The 16,879-nt window shown below is 36.8% G+C and overlaps 1 protein-coding gene across 5 annotated transcripts in view; it reads left to right on the top strand.

Annotated features, from left to right (window-relative positions):
• The first annotated feature begins 4,578 nt into the window (after positions 1-4,578).
• thrb (thyroid hormone receptor beta) overlaps positions 4,579-16,879 on the top strand; it is a 69,416-nt gene continuing 57,115 nt past the window's right edge. For 4 of the 5 annotated variants that reach the window (XM_066715733.1, XM_066715730.1, XM_066715729.1 and 1 more), the window contains exon 1: positions 6,188-6,341. The gene's annotated coding sequence lies outside the window, so the exon portion shown is untranslated. Of the gene's footprint in view, positions 4,725-6,187; positions 6,342-16,879 lie in introns of those variants that run through there. The other variant, XM_066715731.1, reaches the window with a different exon arrangement.

Here is a 16,879-nt window from a genome sequence, read left to right as displayed (position 1 = left end):
ATTGAATAATCATATTCTTGGGGAACAGCCCAGACATTTTAAGAATACAGTGTATACAATTTTTAATATACCAGTTTTAATGCATGTAGGTTGTACAGATTTAATACTGTCTACTCACATTTATTTTGCATTAAAAACTCTAAATCTGGTTTTATGAATACATTTGCCTTACAGTTGGGGTTTAACTTTAAATAATAACTTAAGTGTATGGTTTGGCCAGTACTGAGTAGCACTGTACTGGTTTTGTATGTGCTTTTGTTTTATCATCCAGTCCTATTCTCTCTCTCTTAGTCGTCTCACTTTTGTCTCCATATCCTGAATAGATTTGTTGTGTGTTTTTGCCACAGGTGGTAAATTTAAACTATATTGCACTACTGAGAGAATAACATCATAATAATACCATTAAAACTGAATTCATAACAGTTAATGATCACATTCCTATTTTTTTGGACCTTGGGGTGGCTTTTGATTCTATTAATCATGACACTCTTAAAACGCCTACAGAGCTATGTGGGTATTTCTGGCAATTTTAGGTTTTAAATCTTACAAATCTAAGAACAAACTGAGTGGATTTACATCAAGCTAGACTGGTTTGTTCTGGTAATCCACATAACTCTATTCTGTTTTCCAGAATATATGTGCTTCCAGTTGAACAGATGATATGTACAGATAGGCCTTTACAGTCCAAACACGGGAAACTGATGCAGTGCAGAACATTTTGATCATCACTGGATAATGATCCTGCTGGAAAGTGTAAATTTCTTAATATTAAAAGACACCATTATGAATAAAAAATAATGCTTCACAGGGGGGAATAATGTTCTTGTTGGCATTATCATTTATTGATTGCCACCCTTATCCAGGGCAACTTACAGTTTACACAAGAAACATTTTTAAAGTATTACAAAAGTGCAGTAATACAATCAATACAAAATACTATTTAAAGCAATACAAAAGTGCAATAGTAAAATCAATATGAAATACAAAATCCAATAGGCATACATCCTAGTACACTGAGGTAACAAGTGCCGATATAATATTTTTAAGTCCTAGGTGTGTGCTAAAGGGAGGGAGGCAAAGGAGAAGTTGCAGTAAAACACCTGGTGCCTACAATACATAACTACACAGGAGCAGAAGGAAGCAAAGTTAAATAAAGTGCATAACAGCAAAAGTGCTGAACAGAGAATAACTATAGATATAGGTAATATATTTTGCAACAAATGATTTCTTAGTTGAAAAACACTGACTGTACGCTTTAAGGCAACTATATTAATGGATACATATATGCATAAATGTATAGTAAGATACAAATATGCATCTAATCATAAAGACATGGTCAAAGGAGTGCTTTTGAATACTTTATGAATCTATTATTTTGTTCCCATGATTTAGAAGCATTAATACCACATAGTTCACGTTCCCCATGTTTCTTATCTGAAGTTCTTTGAGATTCATTTTTTGTCTTTTTCCCCAGCACCTGGCACCATATAATCTTGGCACCATTTTACTGGCAGAGCATTAGTAGGGTTTTATACAACAGGCTGAACCTATCACACTGACAGCAGGAGCTATGGGATTAGAAATTATCTTTGGTCCTATGTTAAAATGGAGAGTTTGCTGGAATTCTGCAGCAATGCATTTGAGAAACTTTGATGTTCATATATTAACATTGACATTAATGTACTGTGCATCACTTCGTGTCAGCTATGCATAGCTTTAATTTTTTAATGTTGTATAGAGAATTTAAATTATATATTATGTCCTGCAGCATGATTGTTCATTCATATGTCTGATCTGCAAAGATCATATGAACACTTATTAATATTTTTGTAAACATTTATTATAAATGCCTATTGACTGCTCCTAGCATGAAATACAATTCTTGTAATCATTAACTGTAAAGACCAATCTTATTTATAGTTATTCTTCATTATTTAAATCTAATCTTATGTGGCTTCTGCCAACACTTTTAATTACGCATATTTTGCTCTCTGCAGTACATTATGTTCCATAATAATTTTTCTACATTGAGCAGTTTTAGAAAGAGTACATGTAAGAACACTCCCTCAATAGAAATACAAGGAAGAGACAAGTTAAAAAGATGAATGGAGTTTAACAGAGGGGATTATGACACATATAGTCATGTTAAACAGCAGTCCATATATCGAATATAGCCATCGCTTCATGAGACAGGTGACACGTGTTACTCCTAAATGGGATTTCATTACATACTTTCATACTCTCCCACTAAAACCAGTTGTGTTTTTAAGCTTTTAAGTGTTTTTCAAAATGGAATGCATATCCTTAATCAGGCTCAGTGCTTGTCACTGCTGTCTCACAGCTCCTGGGACCCGGGTTTCATTCTGGCCTTGGCTGCTTGCCTGTGTAGAGACTGCATTTTCTCCATGTGGCTTCGCTGGTTTTTGCAGGGTGCTCTGGTTTCCCTCCAGATCCCAAAGACATGCTTCTTCGGTTGATTTGCTACTCCAAATTGACCTGTGGGAGATGGGGGGCGGGGGTGATGGGGGGTACCCTACCTTCAGCTCATTGGGACCCTGTACCAGATGGAGTGGTATGAATGGATTTTGACATTTGGATAGCTTTGTAAAAGAACACAGACATCCTTGAGCATTTGACTATGTTACTGAGTGGGCATTGAAAGAAGATTGTCTGGGGATTGTAAAGGAGCCAAGATGGGATGAAAGAGAAAAAACGTTTCTCCACTCCTTAGGTCATAAAAGACAAACCAATGTCTCTAGTCAGTGCTGAACATGCAGTCTTGGAAGTGTAATGGCAGCCCAATGTGTCCTCCCTCTTCCAGCAAAGCTGTGCAGCTGTGAAGGCTTAAATATTACATGAATTTGTTACTCTACTTAATCAATACAAACTGTACAACAGCCTATAACGCATAAAATAATTAAATGGATAAAATGACTGTGCAATAGTGTTGTTGCCATCCCTGTAACCAGAGTCCCAGAATGGCACAGTGTGTTTAGTACTTTTAGCTGGACCACAGAGACTCGAAGAGGATTTAAAGCCTGAGCTCATACGCACTCTGGATTTCCTTGTGTATTAGATATAATGCTCTTGATAAAACAGCTTTGGTCGAAACCCAAGTTAAACTCGGTTTCACTGCTGGAAAATGCCAAGTTTCAGATTAACATCAGCAGGCAAATGTCAACATGACAAACAGCAACTACAAATACAGCTGCAGTGCAAAATAAAGACCTTCAGATGCACAACTCTAGGAAACATAGTGCCTTTCCTAACTAACATTTTAAAGCTACCATTTGTTTATTACCTAACATAAATATTACAGAAAGGCAATTATATTGTTTAGTATCTTCACTTTGTCAGTGTGCAAGCATTTATCATTATTAATATTTTTCTCATAACATCCCACTGAAAAACAGTAAGTTTAAATATTCAATTGAAAGTGCATTTGACAACAGCCAATTTGGCCATGATGATTAATTAAATTTGACTTTGTATTCCGTACATTGGTGTCACATTTCCTTATCTAACAAATGACAGTCAACACCTCACATCTACTGTTCCCTGAAGACACAGTCTCAACTTCCTGCTGAAAAGCTTTTACTCATGTGAATCTGCATTACATACGCCAAGATGTCAAATTATGTTTTGGTATACATTTTTAAGATAAAAGTAAAAAAAAAAAAAAATGACTTGTTTTTAATATCTTTCAGGGGGTTGATTGATGGCATACAACCTTTAAAAAACATTCTCTTGCTGGAAAACGGCCTAGAGCAAAATGTTAAATGTGATTGCTGGATCCCTTTAATGTGGGAGACTGAATTAATTTATGGCAGTTTTGTGATTTTCATATTCAAATGCTGTAATGTGTGAAAATAAGTAAATAAACATTCTCTATCGGAATAAACACCATGGGACAGCAACAGAATCAAAAAACAACAGTTGCCTCTATGTTGTGAGTAAAACTTCATCAGTTAAAGACATCTCCAGCTAGAAAGAATATAGTTGGCAAATACAGTCCAGCCAAACCCAAAACAGATTTGTGAGCACGGGAATCATGTCTGGACTTGATCAAACTGACCATACCGATAGGAAAAGAACACCTCTGTCAGTCAAGAACACCCTGTATACCCAGACCAAAGATGTATCAGCAAACAGCACTTCTACATATTTTCACACTGTGCAATCAAGACAGTGTCTGCTATTGCAAATCACCATACAAATGCTACACATTATTTATCCCCCCAACAGATTTGTATTCTTTAATCAAATCCATGACATCTTCCGTTTGCATCTTGTCTGAACATGATGTTTGAAAACGAAATCATGCTTGAGGTTCTATGGAACATTTTAGTCAGAATTGAAGTTACAGGTCTTGCAAGCACACACACAAAGTTATTTGCAAATAATGCATGAGGAGTGCTGTATATCTTCTGTGTACCCTACCACCTACAATCTGTATCCATTATCCTGAAGATTTCCATTTTTGATCTGCCCTGCTGCTTTGTGACCTAAGACTAGGCAGGAGTTAGACAAGGGCGAGGCTGGAGCTGGTTCCTGCAAAAACAAACAGCTCGCTGATTCCCCATAGCGATCAGTCTGTGTCAGTGTTATTCCGGAGTCCATGCTGAAGTGTATTTATTGCGACTTTCGTGCAGCGGGGTCATTTCAGTGCAGCTGGGTCATTTCAGGTCACCGCTGCAGCCACCCCCTGCCGTCTCCACACGCAGGTAAGTGCAGCACTTTTTAAAACGACTGACTATGAGGAAGAAGTGGCTCCTCCGCCTGGCTAATAGCAATGCATTCTCAATGTGTCAAACTGCAAGGACACGCAGTCAATATTTCAATGCATGTTAAACAGTCGCTAAGAAAATAAAACGACGTTTATGACAACGGAGCATAAAACGGACGTCTGTGTGTGTTGTCAAAACTATTACATGCTGTGGAAAGACACACTTTTTTTGGCGACTTTACTTAGTAAATATTTTTGGAATGCAAATGATTGCTTAATGGCCGTCTGACATTTCAAGTATTAAAGTGGGCGGAGGAGAAATGTCGAGAAAGCGACTACTTGACACAGGTTATTGGGGGTGTAAAATGTGTGCTTGCTTTTTAAAAGGAAAGCTAGCGCCGTTTCTGTTTGAGAGGAGCGTGTCTATGGTGTGTGTGGTATGATTTATACTTTGCATTAGGAGGCGTTATCTCCACGGTGTAAATTAACAGCAGGCACAATATAGAGGTCGCGTTCTTGGAGCGCAGATCTCCGCAGTTATGCGCAGGTCTGCGGAAATTGACCGAGTCCATTGGTGGAGCCGCGCAGACGCGTGCAGAACTGCGGGAATCTGCGCGAAACGAACGCGACCGTACAATATTGGCAAAACATACACATGAGGTGTGAAATAAACGTGTTATTCTTAAAATCAATCATATTTCCGAAATGTTGTCTTATTAGTCTTGAACTGAAGGAGAAATTAAACTTTTCCGTGATTATTATTATTATTTGAAATATTGCGTTGACTTCGTAGCCATGCATTTAACTCTTTATGTGCCCTGAAATAGTTTGATTTCGCGGTAAAATCGCTGCAGTGAGAATCAGATAATAATAATAATAATAATAATGCATGCTTTCGATCAATCCAGCAATATAAGTAATCGTTGTATTAAATATATACATTAACATTTAGATAAATGTTAAACTCCCATTCAATTTACAATGGTGTTGTATTATGAATTGCATCTGAGCCACAGCAATCGTGTTTGAACGGGTTTTATTTGGCCTCTATCTATATGGTAATGAAGATGGTGGCGATAATTATTATTTCAGTAAAGTAATACCACCAATCAATGTATGTGCTTTGGGGTATATGTGTGGTTAATATAAATGCAGATGTAGTTTCCTTGTTGTCTTGTTATTTGTCAATATTCACTGTGTTAAACGTGTTCCAGCTTTTTGAGACTCTCACACATTGCCAGAGAGTGGGGCTTGGCGCAGAATCCGCGAAACAGCGTGCGCCACCGAATCCGAATCTGCGCAGTTGTCGTGTTCGTGTAGCGCAGATGTCCGCAGTTCTGCACAATCCCGCCGACCCCATTGGTGGAGCCGCGCAGAACTGCGGAAACCTGCGCTACACGAACAAGAAATGTAAATCGAGGTGGCGTGTTTGTCCATCTGGAGCCGCCGTAGCGGAGGATTTGGCTGGGCGCTCTGTATCAGAATTCTGGGAGAGCGCAGATTCTGCAGGGGGTATTCCAGGTCAAACAGCGCAGACGGCGCCGCGCTGCTGGGTGAGCCGAGGAGCTAAAGTGGCAGCGGGCGAGGACGTCAGCAGCTGATCTGACTTCGTGGTGTGAGTACATGTCCATGGCACTTTGATCGCTGTAACGGTGCATAGGGTGTGCGGATACCTCATTGCAATTGACAGTTTAATGTGACGGCTGTGTTGAATAAACGAAGAGAGATTGGAGGGCGCAGCATTTGTATTGACCTGTCTGTCTGTGCATGCAGTTGTGAAGAAGTGCTGAAGTTTAGCGTGCAGGAATAGGCAATGCACGCACATGCTAAATATATGTGTGTGCACAGTGGTGTGTATCGTTCATGTGTTTATGTATGTATGCATGTATTTTAAATGTCACAGCACTTTTACATTTCTGTTAAAAATGAATTTGATGAAATAGTACACAACTGCTGTCTGACCAAAACAAATGATGGCTCATATAAATATAATACTATTTATTTTTTTCTGTGTTGCACAATAAATAAAGAGCGTGCACCGGTGTAGCTTTACGACCTTTAGTTCTTATTATTCTTTAGTTTCTCTTTAGACTTTTGCAAGCAAATAATGTGTATCAGGCGCTGCCTCTTTGTAACGTTAAAGGGTGGGTTTGTATTTTGTTTTACATGTATTTATGTATAGGCAGACTTGCATGCACTGCCGCAAAGGGCAAGACGTGTACAACTCGGGGCTGATCTAGCCTGGCAATGTCGCACTGATTTACCTTTTTAATAATATTTGATATATGTTTCGTATGATGAAACATAATTCGCTTATGGACTGTCAGGTTTTGTTGTGGGGTTTCATTATATTTGTATATTGTTTTCATTGTTTTCCATTAGTAAAATTAATTTGCTATATTTAACATTACATAATTTCAGTAATAGCATTCTGTATTGGATGACCCAGGATTTTAATTTGAAACTACTGCCTACTGTTTGGTTGTTTCAGAATATTGTGGCATATTTATGTTTATCTGTCACTGAAAATCACTAGCATCTCATGTTTCTCATACATTATGAAAGTATTTTTATCTGCCAGATAAAAGTAGCTTTGTAGGTGGAAGTGACACAGGGGGATGTAAAGGCAGTAGATGGAGGATATGGTATTATTGTATTGGTTTTGTGAAAAATAATACTAATAATGATCTGCTGAATTCTGTCACATGTCATTGTTTTTCTTAACTTCTGCAGGGTTTGCTTTTTTAGGCAGACTGTGTGATTAATAAAAGCACTGTTTCCTAATTATCAATTTAAAAAGCCCTTTTACCCCAGCTGACAGGAACTGTATTTTTCGAAAATCTGATTATAGGCAAACATTTTATTCAAATAAAGTTTCGTGTTTTTTTTTCTTCTGAAGGCAAGAACTAATTTTTGTTTTAAACCTGTTTTGAAGAGATGGCATTATTTAGTAGTGCTAAGATCAATAAAAGTCTAATGCATATCTTATGATAAACTTGAAAATCTGTTATATACATGGCTGTTCCATAATGAATGAGTTCATGACATCCCTGCTTATTAAGGTGCTTTGTATTGTTTTACTGCTTTACAGTTGAATGTGATCACATTGCCTTCTATCTGGGATTATATAGAATGAGTAATATAATCTGTTAAATTCAGGAACAATCATCTTTTAGTATAACAAAAACACTGTATTGGTTTAATGGACACACAATATATCAAGCATATTAATCTATACTGAGTTTTGCACTTGCAATATTTCAAATGTTTTCATGGTAATTGTCAACCATTGTTTCAATACCATGGGCAATTCCTGCTTGGTTGTTTTGTGATCTATGAGTTGAAAGAATCCAAACTGGCACATAGCAGTGAGTCCTTTTACACAATGTAGAACACCAATAATGGAATTGTATGTCATGGTTTAAATTCCATCGAATTCTCTTGTTTAGAATTAAAGTTGTGTATTCCTCACACAAGGTTTTTCTTGTATTCATAATATCACCACTGAATTCACACATCAATAAAGAAGGGCTAAAGAAAATCCAAACCTATAGTATATAGGCAATGCAACAGGAGGAGAAACCAATATAACATTTTTACTATATAAGTAACACCTTTGGAAATTCTGTATTTCAGAAAGTAGTGTACTAGAAGGCATAATGTTGCTGTGCATTTCTTAGAAGTTGCTTATGGTTTTTCTTAAAATAATTAACTAAAAGGTGGTTTCTTATAGATTTTAGACCAGCTTTATTGTGCTGGAATGTTTTAGTGCCATAAAGTGGTAAATGGTAGTATGTTCAGGCTTTTGGAGAAGTTGGAAACAAAAAACAAACACAAAAACAGCACAAGTGGTTTTCAGATGTACCAATCACTTTGCTTTGCCTAAACTATTTAGAATATTTTTATCAAATAAATTACATAGTATGCGTGCCAGACTATTATAATCTGCATATGTGTTTCCATACAGGCCCAACCAGTTTTATATTTCCCCTCTTGAGTACAAAGTCTAACTGAAGCTATGTAAAATGACTAAAATGGAGCCACAGTCAAAAACAACTTTCCTTTAATGAGCAACCATTCTTGTCATGGCTAATCAAGATAAAACAATTACTAGTCCTTATAAAGAAAAAAAAAAGTTCTAAGATCTTATGATTTCACTTTCACTTCTTGCGGCTTCTCCATCATTTATTACTTAAGTGCCATTGAGAGTCGAATTGTGTCCTGACATACTCAAGAGTATGTGGCATGTGGCCAAAACCGTATTGCATACACAAGGGATGGTGATAGAAATGTTATAAGTTGCTTTGAGAATGAACATGTTCTTGCCCTTCCTGCTTTTATAAGTCTTGAAAGTAACCTCTGTATTTATAGGTATTTTGCATGTGTAACATTTCCAGTTTTCCAGCTACTGGATTTATGGGGAAATTCTAGCAGATGTAAACCTTCTTGCCTATATATTTTTGCCTTGTAATTGTTTTGACCTAAACCTGAGTAAAACTTACTCATATGTTCTTAATTATATGTTTTCGGAGTCTTAATATGCGTGTTATAAAATGTGCATTCATATCATACTATGCAATTCGTTAAAAAGTGTTCTGTATACTAGAATTAGAAAATTATATGATATGCTGAGTATACACTATTATCATGCAATACCAGTTTTAGAAAGTTCATGGCCAAGAGATGTTTCTAACCCCTGGATGTAGTTAGACATCTGAATGAATATTCTGAATAGCCTTGGATTTATTTAAAAACTGTCAACATAATAATTATCAGAGGAATATTAAAAGCTCAGTGTTCCTAAAGCCTTCTCCTTTGTCAGTCTAGAATTGTGTTTGCTTACATGATTTCTGCTCCCTCATGCTCTAAATTATCCACTGCACCTAATGCCAGTGGCTAGGAAAAAAAATACTGTGAACGATAATATGATGCCAAGAAGGACTGTAAAAAAATTCTGTTCTGCATGAAAAATAAATAACAGAGGAAATCGGTTTAGGAGCCGAGTTCTGGCGCTCTAGTATGTCATTCCAATCTGGAATGAGATTTTCTTTATGCTCCTCATTAAGAAAACCTATAAAGTGCAAAATTGCTGTGTTCTCTTTTCAGTTGTTTTAAATGTTTTGAAAACATGTTTTGTTTGTTATTTTTTTTCTTTCAAATAATTACATTTGACAGAGTTGACAACACCTGTTTGCTGTGTCCCAAATCCATCAATCACTCAATCTTAAAATCTATAAGCAAAGCACACAATCTCTCACGCCGCAGCCTGTAGAACTGTGGCCTGTGCAACCTCCCACCGTCACTTTCCTCCGCTGCTTTCTCTCTTCTTATTCCACTGTCTTTTCAAATAACTTCTCCGTCCTGAGGTGGACCCTCAAGCCAAGTCAGTAAACGGGCCATTTCAGCTTTAATTGAATCATCTTTTGGATTCACCATCCTACTTCAGGGGACTCCTGAATTAGTTTTTTTGCTCCAAAACACAAAATGAGAGAGGAATCCCAGTTATAGTCATTTATAACGTAGCCCGAATTCAAACCAGTGGTGTGTGGATTATAGTGCACAAACTGAGCACAGGTTTATATGGATTGAGCAATTTGGGAGTTTTAATGCCTAAAATGTATCAACACAGTTTACAATACTATATGCAAAAGGTAATGGCAAAGCAATTTGAAGTGACTGAGTACGAGCGAATATTCGACAGGCATAAACAGGACTAAATATAAGGATGAAGTGACCTGTGTTTTCAAGGTGAACCCTCCTCAGAAACTTCCAGAGGCGCTGCACTGTAGCTGAATAATTGCTGCACTGCGTTCTCATTCTGTGGCTTATCTACCACTGTGATCTCAAGTTAAAAAAATGTATTCTCGATCGTTATTTGTTTGAGATTACCACCACATGCATGCACTGTTTAAGCACTGGCCTTGACATGGCCTGTTTCTTTGGCGTGTGAAATGTGATGCTGTGGTAATGAAAGGCAATTGCAGACTTCCTACAATTGGTACAGTAATCAAATACTTATTCCCCACAAACTAGGTCATTGGTACACGATGGTCTGTATAGGATTATTTACCAAATGGTCACTATATCTACTTGGTTCAAAGACACTACTATAGAAATTTTGGTGGTTACTAATTGAAACCCGTATATAGTAGGAACAAACAATTTCTTCTTGTTTTAGAGATGGTACAGGACAACAGGGCTGTGTTTTCCGATTATATTAAAGTTGTCTAAAAAAATTATTCACACAACAAAAAAAGATAATGTTTATTAAATTATTCTTTCTTCCATATATGTCCGTTCGATAGTCATACTGAGAATTCCGGTTGTAGCTCAAACTGCACCTCTTGCACGGCTTCATTACTAATGACAGCATAAATGAACAAAGTATTTTTTGGTGCCAGTTTGAAAAACAGTTTGGGCAGCAGTGTTCTTCACAAAATGCTTTTAACATTCAGTGTTTACTTGAATTGCTAATGAGTCTGTATTCAGGATTTAGTTTTTCTTCATTATCTTACATTTTCCATTGCCGGGTTCTGTTGTTTAATGCATGTTAGATGAAAAACACAGTTGTAATCCACCTAATTAATGACGGTCCCCATAATTTCAGACGATCTGAAAATGCTGGACATTCCCTGAAAGCTCAGACAAATCTACACTGAATATTGACTAAACAAGCTTAAGGGCACAGCTAGACAATTTGCAGGCCAATGCACACACAGCTGTTTAACACGCCTATTTCACAATGCATTTAAGGGCTGTACTCCAGCAACAATATTCTGGTGGCTAACAATTGCCAATGTAGGTCGACCTTTTGTATTTTAAATGACAGTGACGCAGAAGTCTATTGTCAGGTACAGAAAATCGTTATGCTTGAAATCCTGTACTTAAGACAGATCTTCATGAGAAAAACTGTATTAATAGACTGATGTCAGTGTGCTAACCTTCATCCCTATAACACTATTGGAGATGCAGACAGTTGGTTATTTGCCATGTTCTCTAAATGCATTAAATCTGTTTAATTAAATCACTGTACAGTAATTGGATGCGATGCAAATGTAAATACGTGATACACCTCCATTGGACAAGATAGACTTATATATTCAGGTTTTATGGCAAAAGTGTATTGTTTTTCTTATTCCAAAGTCTTGACAAAAATAAGGGTGATTTTGGTTATAAAATCAATCCCATCATTTTAGTTGTACCAGTAACACAGCTATTTCACTACTAGGCACCACATTCAACCCCTTGAGCACCAGCCCAAGCACTGGGTCACCAGTATAACCACTCAAGTCCTCAAATGCAATCCAACAGGTCCTTCAGCTGTTTGGCACACCTGTGTGATGGTATTTAGCAGTAAGAGGTAATTATGTAGAAAAACTGCTGCCCAAACTTCCTATAGTCTATATTAAATTAAAATGCCACAAGCAGATTAGCTCACAGCTTGAAAAATGACATGCAGGTGCTACAGTACAGATACCAAGTCATGCACTAGCAGCCTCTTACTGCAGTCAGAAATAACAGAGGGGTGTTTTGTTTGTTATCTGTAATTCAAGTATATAATGGTAGAAAGTTGCTATTCCTTCAAGGAAGACTGACCCCTCGTGTTCTGGAGCCGGGAGTAGGAGAATAAAGGCCAAGTCCATGTCTTGAGACTCCATCCCTGCAATAGAGACCTTCATGTGGAGCAACTATTTTGTCACCAACTGTCTAGTTTGGTCTCTGTTATGAATGGCATCGACAAGACCTTTTTCCATAATTTTCCCTCACCGAGTGCATTTAGCCAGAATCCCGCAGCTGCCTTGACATTTGACCGGGTGGTCGTTGGATAGGTTTTGCCATAAAAAAAAAAAAATGCAAAAATTGGCCAGAACTTTAACAACCGTTTTATTTTATTTTATTAACAGAAGTAATGGAAATCTAACCAGTCAGAAATCGGAGAACGGAGGAAAATCAGTAGCTTGGTTAGAGCTGAATTGTTTTTTTTTTTAAATCATAAAAATTCCCCTAACCATTCCTAAATACTCACACAGTAAAACTAATATGTTACCATTGGAGATATAGGTGTACGGGCAAAGGTAATGTACTCAGCCTGTAGTCGCCAATACTAGACTAGTTGTGTGTGGGTTGTGTATTTTTATAACTTGAATAGCTCACTTCCAATATTATACAGAAAAGTGCAATACTCCTCAGAATGTGTTGCTTACTTGGCTGGAATACACACTAAGCATGCCAAATTCTGCTGCAATATTATTTATTACGTATTGCGTTGAGTGTGTTTACAGTAAAGTGACAAGGCAATATAGGCTGTATCATGATACGTGACTCTTATGCCAGTTTCAATTAACTTTTCTGTTGTTTGAAAATCTAAAGAAAGGCATTCACACTTTGATCCGTAACTTGTGACAGCACTTACACCCGCTAGACCTGTGAAATTTGTCACACTGCCAGTGCATCATGCTGTACCTCAAAATCCACGAAATGGTAACTAATTTGATTAGCAAGTGCTATACCACATCTCTATACTTTTTATTGTGTTTGCTAATATGAAAGCTAAGGTGTGTGATTGAATCTCATCCACAAGTACCAGTAGTAGTCTGCTGGAGACTGGTGTTCCACTGCCTGCAAAGGATCTAGAAATGTCCAGAAAACTATAAGGGTCCCTTTTTACTGGCCCTCCGTTTTGAAAATGTTCAAGTAGTGTGAAAGCTACTTGAGTTTATAAAAACAGAGAAGTGGTTCTTTGCAGTGTTTTCTTGCTGTCCTCTCTTGGATGTTAAAATTCACAAAAAGCCTGCATGCTACGTTTCTACATGGTTTGTAGTCCAGCGATGACACTTGGGAAGGTAATTGACCGAGTGGCAGAGATTTGTCCTCTTGCATCTTTTCCTTTATATTTGAATAATCAACAGATCATTACACAAATAGTTTATATTTTTTGCAGGCTATCTACGCTGTCCTCTCTGGAGAGAGCAATATATCTTGGCTAGTGTTCTTCAAAATGCAATTTCTGATCAGAGAATACAAAACAAGATAGACTGCAAGGATATCGGAGACATAAAGTAAATGGGAAATTATTGAAAGATCTTAAAGTTGTTGATAGGACTTCCCCAAATAATCAAGAAAAGATTCTGTTTTATGTTTGTCAATTCCTTTTCAAAGCCTAAGTACAACAGATATCGACCCTACATTACAGCTATATCGCATAAGTGTTTTCCTTGTTTTGTTTAATAATCTTTTGAAATTGCACAACTCTGATCCTTAGTAAAAAAAAAAAAACATTTATGTTATATTTTATTTAGACTCGCTGGTGAATACTTCACCAATGAGTGGTTGCCTGGATACAGAAAAGTACTTGAAGGGCGACTGTTTCTTGAGGATAGTGCTACCTATTTCACCTTGAAATACCTATTCCATTTGACATCTTTCTAACATCCACTAATAAGTCATAGTCATGGAAGAGATCTTATCCTAATGCGTGTCTGACATTTACAAAGAAAACATAATTAGTTTCATAATGTCTCATCTCTCTTTTGTTACATCTTAATTAGGGATTATGTTGTGGTCAGTTTCAAAGGCCAACATTGCAGAAGTAACAAATGTAGTCATCCAGAATGTCTGACTCCATGTTATTTTTATTCCACAAATCTAGACATTTGGAGCTGCATTCAGATTTAGACTCATGCCAGAGTTGTAGCCTCCTTCACAACCTTTGTTGAAAAGGCAGTTGAAAAGGTAGTCTTTACAATTCTGTGCAATGAAAACAGATGGCTTATTAACGGAATTGAAAATGTTCTTGTTTTCCAAAGACAAAATGATATGAAAAATAATGTGAGGAAATGATAAAGGGCAAAAGGCATTTAGAGACTGAGCATTAACCCTAATCCATACTTAACTGGTGATGTCAATTAGATTATAGAGGAAGAAAAGTTAATGATGACCAAGTTTGTTTCTGTCTTAGTTCTGCTCCTCAACATCCATATCCAGATTTCTGCTTTTCTACTTTTATTGCTATAAAAAGCTTGGCATTTGTTCTTACTTTTGTAATGCTTCGGAATGCAGATGCTGCATTTGTAGTGTTATCAATAACAGATATGTTTCCATGTGATTGCAAATGCTTATACAGTGGTACTGCCTTGTTCATATTGCCTTTACTTTCAGATTGTGAATTGTGTTGTCTGATGTATGATATAGGGTGTTTGAAAGACCTAGGACTACAACAGCTTTTATTAATAATGTAAAGAGTTCAATATTGATTTAATAAGGTCTGTAGAATGGTATGATTGTCAAAGAAAATGTATCTGTAAGTAGTGTTTTAAATGTGTTTGATAAATATTCACGGTTTACAAAAACGTGTGAAGCTAAGCAATGCCGAGGATGGTGTCTGGTCGAAACATGTTTGGTTTTGCTTATTTTTAACCTGAATAAGTGATCCATACCAATGCTTTTTCTTTTTGATGATTGCGGACATCTAAGACTAAAAGCGACAACTAGCTTAGTGGAAATGAGAAGAGGGCAGATGACACGAAGCTAGGCCAGAACCCTGAAGAAATTGTTAGGATTAGCCATACCAGACTGAGCTGCCAGTATGCGTGTTGTTGTGCAAACTCAGCCAAAACAATTAAACCGACTTATTTTGAGATGTTGACCAGATTTCCAACCAAAATACTAGTGTGCTTCCTTAGTGAAAGAAGGATTAGGCTAATTTGAGCTAAACCTGCACTCTATGTACAGAGAAAGTTAGGGGAACATATATCTAACAAACCTATTTACTCTAGAATATATAGTTAATCTTCAGTGAAAACCAAATAGTTGGGCTCAGTCAATCAAAACTTTGTGCTTTTGAAGAGGCTGTTACAAACTGGGAACAGCAGAGACATTTATAGTACTCTGAGTGTAATAGATGTACTGTTCACAGCATCCCAGACTGTCAGGTTTAGTGGTTTGAACAAAATTAACTCCTTTGATCCCCTTATTTACCTTATTTAATCATTGTTTTGATCAGCATTTCTCTTAGATTTGATTTGTGTTTTTAGTTGAATAAATAAACCCTGTCCAGTTCTAATTCTGAATATGTGTTTAAGCTAATGCTTCGGTAGGTTTGCATTTTCTGGAATACTTATATATGTAAGATCTATAAGAAAATATGGGATTATCATTATTGTTTTGAGTGGTAACAGTAATACATTATTTTACTATATAGATTAAATACAGCAGTGTTTCTAATTATGATGTTTTGTGAGAAACCTTATGACAACTGTAAGTCACCCTAAGGTGAGGTAAGGGCAGCTGCTAAAATAATACATAGAATGAGGTGTCTGTATTACTGCTTCAATACACGGCTCATCGAGATATTCAGACAGATTCAACATGCTCCTTTAAACAGAATCAACAGTACTGAAATGTCAATTACACATGCACTCATAATTCAGTCACAATTGAGAGGAATTTATGACACATTTGATTCAATCTGCCTTTTTGTTTGAACATTAACAAAGAAAATGAATATGGGGGTAACCCATGTAAATGGTGTTCCAGACATTACACAATGACTGGCACCAGGGTAGTCATTGCTTCTGTTATATTCCATTAGCAACTCCTGGGACTCCCCAATGCACAATCATGCTTCGATTAATCATGCACAGAGAATACAGAGATTAATTAAAACTCCCAAGAAGCATGAGGGTGATAATAATGCCGCAGACCCCAATAAAGTCCTGCCGGTTTTAGAAGAATTTCTGAATAACTCTCTGTCATCTCACCTGTCACAATCACTGCTCACGGAGACAACCAGAGCAGGGTGTAATAAAGGCACTGCGGGCTCGTACTTTAAGCTATCTGATCTTTTTTTAATTTGACAGTTCACCTTTAAGGAATGCTGATGCAAAACTCCAGCAATGCAGGACTGTTATATAAGGTCTTGCCTCTTTTATTACTCACACTGAATCTAAAGACTATTAGACTTTTCATTGTGTTCATTTCACCTTTCTATGCAGTTTTTAGACTCTATATGTACATATGTATATTTATGTATGTGTGCTTATACATTTCAATTTTAGTCCTTAAAAAATATTTAATATCTACTCTAGATAATTATTATTACTTTTAAAGTCTTGTATATAAAAACACAAATGTAGTTGAGTGCCTTGCAAAGCC

This window comes from Amia ocellicauda, chromosome 10, assembly GCF_036373705.1.
Source record: "Amia ocellicauda isolate fAmiCal2 chromosome 10, fAmiCal2.hap1, whole genome shotgun sequence".
NCBI classification, from domain to species: domain Eukaryota; kingdom Metazoa; phylum Chordata; class Actinopteri; order Amiiformes; family Amiidae; genus Amia; species Amia ocellicauda.
This window is presented reverse-complemented; position numbering and strand designations above follow the sequence as displayed.